At 40.0% G+C, this 4,863-nt stretch overlaps 1 protein-coding gene and 5 non-coding genes across 6 annotated transcripts in view; 4 read left to right on the top strand and 2 right to left on the bottom strand.

Annotated features, from left to right (window-relative positions):
* LOC106952387 (glypican-3-like) overlaps window positions 1–4,863 on the bottom strand; it is a gene marked incomplete at its 5' end in the record, with an annotated part of 79,739 nt that overhangs the window by 28,963 nt on the left and 45,913 nt on the right. The gene's annotated exons all lie outside the window — the stretch shown is intronic.
* trnaa-cgc (transfer RNA alanine (anticodon CGC)) lies at window positions 3,178–3,250 on the top strand. Its single transcript has one exon. It is a non-coding gene; the product is annotated as a tRNA-Ala (tRNA).
* trnaa-agc (transfer RNA alanine (anticodon AGC)) lies at window positions 3,424–3,496 on the top strand. Its single transcript has one exon. It is a non-coding gene; the product is annotated as a tRNA-Ala (tRNA).
* trnas-gcu (transfer RNA serine (anticodon GCU)) lies at window positions 4,032–4,113 on the bottom strand. Its single transcript has one exon. It is a non-coding gene; the product is annotated as a tRNA-Ser (tRNA).
* trnaa-cgc (transfer RNA alanine (anticodon CGC)) lies at window positions 4,489–4,561 on the top strand. Its single transcript has one exon. It is a non-coding gene; the product is annotated as a tRNA-Ala (tRNA).
* Window positions 4,736–4,808, top strand: trnaa-cgc (transfer RNA alanine (anticodon CGC)). Its single transcript has one exon. It is a non-coding gene; the product is annotated as a tRNA-Ala (tRNA).

The raw sequence follows: 4,863 nt of genomic DNA, 5'->3' as shown, positions 1-4,863 counted from the left end.
TTTTCTTTCTACTCTCCAATTTTCCTTATTTGTTGTTATTTCAGCTTTTAACTTCATGTTCTCTCTGTTTTTTTTTTTTTGTATCCTCTTCTTTAACATACAAAAGGACTCCTGGATCAGTGCTTCTGTTTACTTTCTCCAGCCCGGCTTTGGTTCTGCTGGAGGTTTCTTCCTGTTAAAGGGAATTTTTCCTCTCCACTGTCGATTCATGCTCATTATTTTCTGAGCAATCTCAGTTAAGGGGAGCTGACAAAACTTGGAAAAGAAATGCTTTTAGCTTTATTTCTAGAAAGACAAGTGAACCTACATATCATCTTCCTTCCATTTCACTATTATGCACTGCTTTAGCGTTGGCCTATCATGTGAGGTGCTCTGCATTAACGGTTTATCAAAGCTGGGGCAGAGAAGTAAGGTTTGTCTCTGGGCCCAAGCATGTTCTGCATCATTACAGGAGTATGAGGGGAATTCCAGACAAAAACTTGGCGAGATCTGAGGGTATCGCTGTTTACAAAACGCTTATAATCACCAGGCAGCAAAGCATTTTTTTTTTTTTTGTGATTTCTGCCGGTTTTGTTATTTTTGTCCAAACGTGATTTACTCAAACAGCTGCGGCTTTCGGTCCATGTAATTTACTGGTAGAAAAATAAACTGAGAGGTGAGCGCGCTGGGGCAAACTGCGCGCTTACTGGCAAACACTGGTTGTCTACGGCAGTCGTCACAGGGTAAGGGCGCAGAAAAACACACAGGCCGGGTGAAAATCAAGGATCCAAAATTAAAGAATGCTCTGGGAAAGACTGGAAGGAGTGAATGCTTAATGTTTGTTGTGCTTATTGGCTACAGCTCACCGGGTCACGTAAGGCCACACTCTGCGACCGTACGGGAACCAAAGTAGACCAAAGAGCAAGACAAAAAAGTGCAAAAGCCCTTATGAAGCAAACACAAAGTGAGCAAGTTGGAGAAAACTGATTTAACAGGAAGTGCGTCCAGGTTGGACACAGATGTGAAAACAGAGATGTTTTCCAGAGCACTTTAGCAAAGTCTGCTACATGTTGAACAACTGGTGAACAAATCAGGATATTTAATTAGTGGAAACAAACAAACAAAAAATTTAATTTTTTTAAAAATTAGGAGTTCACACTGGGCAACCAAAACCAGACTGTGTGTCTATTATCACCAGGGTCACTAAGTAATCAATCAAAATGTTTTGATGAGCAGAGTGTTTGTGCCTTCTTTTATTTTGAAAAAATAAAAACCTGTCCTTCTGTTGGTGCTTCAGGACTTATAATACAAGCAGTTAAAAGGTGTAGCGGTGTCAGCGGTGAGAGAAAAAGGTGCTTTAAACAAACTTTTTTAATTGATACTATACTTTTTCAGTTGATAAGAGCATTAATAAACATTCATTTGGTAACTCTTTATGCCAGATAGTCTTCAAAATGATGTAAATAAGAAAACAATCAAGGCTGATGATCTTATCTTCAAGAAATTGCTCTACAGTCAGATCTGTGGTTAAGATCTGACTGCAGATCTTAACCACATCTACAGTCAGATAAATAACTGAAGTTTGAAGCAACAGGAACTTGGTCAAACCGAGCCAGTGGAGACGACATATGTATGACACCAACACACACATAAAGATGTAATTTATGAAAATGAGAGCCTTCCTATTAAATATTTTACTGATTACAGGTTTTTCAACTGTCCTTTAGAATGAATAGCTGCTGTATTGTGCCTGCAAGTATTATGCATGTTTTATGTCTAAGTTAGGTGAATTTATTGGCAGATTATTTTTCCATTTTGCCACATCACATAGAAACATTTATACGTAAAGCATTTATTAACTTCCATTCCAGGGGCCTCATGCATAAAGCATGCGTATGCACAAAAATGTGCGGTCCCATATTTTACACTAAAGTCGGCATGTATAAAAATTAACTTTGCGTCAAAATTTGTGTAAATATACGCACACTTTTTCGCTGACATCAAAATGTGCGGCAGCCACGCAAACTTTTTCTGTGAACAATATCAAACTACAAAGCGTCAATACTCAACTAAATACACTGAAATCTGACTACATTCAGTGTTATTTGATCAAGAAGCACCAAACTGATGTTTTTCATGATTTTAATATTTCATTGCTTAAACGTAAACGGTGAAACTGAACCATATTTATCCAAAGACAATAAACTAACACGCACACAAATAAAGAAAATAAAAGGATGTGAAAACCTCACTCGAATGTAAATAGTACTTTTCCTCAGTTTTTGTCTCATAAACATGTAATGCATTGGTCTGTTCGCCGAAGCGCATGGAATGCATCTATGGGGTAATTTCATTCTCACTAAAAAAAAAAAAAAAAAAAAAAAAAAAAAAACAGCGTTGGACAAGCAGATTAACTCCGTATAGGTTTGAATATTTTTAAGGTGATTAAGATGTGTATAATCCCGTATGTACATAGCTGCGCAAAAATATGCCGCATTGTGGCATACATATTACATATACGCATACATATTTTATCATTGTAGAAAACATTGCCAATGGAAGGATTTGTACAGAGATCATATTTATCTTCTGTTAATGAGGGTTTATTAGTGTTTAGATTAATCCAGACTGATCATCCTGGAGCTCTGAGCAAAACTTAAAAAAAGAGCAGTGAGTAATACCAGTACCGGTGCAAGTGCAATCATTGAGCTGCCAGCTTAGTGACTGCGCATATCTGGACAGAAAGCATCTTTATAATGCAAATGTACAACTTATGCACATGATTCTACTATTTCGAATAAACGTCTACATTCCCAACTCAAACACACTCTGACACGCTGTCTGTCTTTAAAACACGGCTAAACGAGCTGCTGTTTAAACGGGCATTTTAACAATCTAGAATTGACCAAAAGCTGTAGATCCCCATCCATAGTACACACATACCATAGACACAGTTTAACTGTTTCTGAGGCCACTTCTCAACCTAAAGCTTCCAACAAGGATGCGATTTGAACCCACGCTTGCTGAGAACACCGGATTACCAATCCTTTGCCATAACCACTCAGCAATCTCGTCCTTGTTTCTGTCTCGTACTGAAGGAGAGACGATCAAGCTTTGCACAGAAGTCTTTGGATGGTCGTTGGAACGGACCCTACTTGAAACCCTGAGGTTTTCTGATTAATTTTATTTGCAAGGTGTGGGGAATTAGCTCAAGTGGTAGAGCGCTCGCTTCGCATGCGAGATGTAGCGGGATCGATACCCGCATTCTCCAGAACGTCCTTGTCACGGTACATTGGACTTTTCATTTAAGATCGAGTATTTTGACAAGTACCACAATCTGTTGTAGACTGGGTAAAGGGTTTACACAGAGCTCCTTTGATGTTCTTTTGAATACAACTCACTGAAAATCGTGAGATTTTTTTATCCTTTCTCTAAGACCTATGTGGGGAATTAGCTCAAGTGGTAGAGCGCTCGCTTAGCATGCGAGAAGTAGCGGGATCGATGCCCGCATTCTCCAGAACGTCCTTGTCACGGTAGATTGGACTTTTCATTTAAGATCGAGTATTTTGACAAGTACCACAATCTGTTGTAGACTGGGTAAAGGGTTTACACAGAGCTCCTTTGATGTTCTTTTGAATACAACTCACTGAAAATCGTGAGATTTTTTTATCCTTTTTCTTGGACTTGTGTGGGGAATTAGCTCAAGTGGTAGAGCGCTTGCTTTGCATGCGAGAAGTAGCGGGATCGATGCCCGCATTCTCCAGAATGTTCTTGTCTGTAGTGCTCAGTCATTTAACTGTCCCATCACGGATGAAGAATCTTGTGTAGTACTCAAGTCTCCCTCTGCAGTTCATGTGCATGACTAAGTACCAAAATGCATTTAGACATTTTGGTTCTTTACTCTGTCATGAGAGTACATAGCACAACTGAAAGAATAAGCAACTTAGCCTTGGACAAGGCTTATAGATGCCAGTGTGATCATTTTTCAACTGTACATAGTAGACAAGTACCAAAGACAAAGTTTCTGAGGTCACTTCACAACCTAAATCTTCCGACGAGGATGGTATTNGNACCNANGCATGCAGAGCACAATGGATTAGCAGTCCATCGCCTTAACCACTCGGCCACCTCGTCCTTGTTTCTGTCTCGTACTGGTTTCTGTCTCGTACTGAAGGAGAGACGATCAAGCTTTGCACAGAACTCTTTGGATGGTCGTTGGAACGGACCCTACCTGAAACCCTGAGGTTTTCTGATTAAATTTATTTGCAAGCTGTGGGGAATTAGCTCAAGTGGTAGAGCGCTTGCTTCGCATGCGAGATGTAGCGGGATCGATGCCCGCATTCTCCAGAACGTCATTGTCACGGTAGATTGGACTTTTCATTTAAGATCGAGTATTTTGACAATTACCACAATCTGGTGTAGACTGGGTCAAGGGTTTCCATAGAGTTCATTTGAATAAAATTTCCTTAAAATCGTGAGATTTTTTTATCCTTTCTCTAAGACCTATGTGGGGAATTAGCTCAAGTGGTAGAGCGCTCGCTTCGCATGCGAGATGTAGCGGGATCGATGCCCGCATTCTCCAGAACGTCCTTGTCACGGTAGATTGGACTTTTCATTTAAGATCGAGTATTTTGACAATTACCACAATCTGGTGTAGACTGGGTCAAGGGTTTCCATAGAGCTCCTTTGATGTTCTTTTGAATACAACTCACTGAAAATCGTGAGATTTTTTGTATCCTTTTTCTTGGACTTGTGTGGGGAATTAGCTCAAGTGGTAGAGCGCTCGCTTCGCATGCGAGATGTAGCGGGATCGATGCCCGCATTCTCCAGAACGTCCTTGTCACGGTAGATTGGACTTTTCATTTAAGATCGAGTATTTTGACA

Source organism: Poecilia latipinna, unplaced genomic scaffold, assembly GCF_001443285.1.
Source record: "Poecilia latipinna isolate Pla-1442-1.1 unplaced genomic scaffold, P_latipinna-1.0 Scaffold511, whole genome shotgun sequence".
NCBI lineage: Eukaryota > Metazoa > Chordata > Actinopteri > Cyprinodontiformes > Poeciliidae > Poecilia > Poecilia latipinna.
This window is presented reverse-complemented; position numbering and strand designations above follow the sequence as displayed.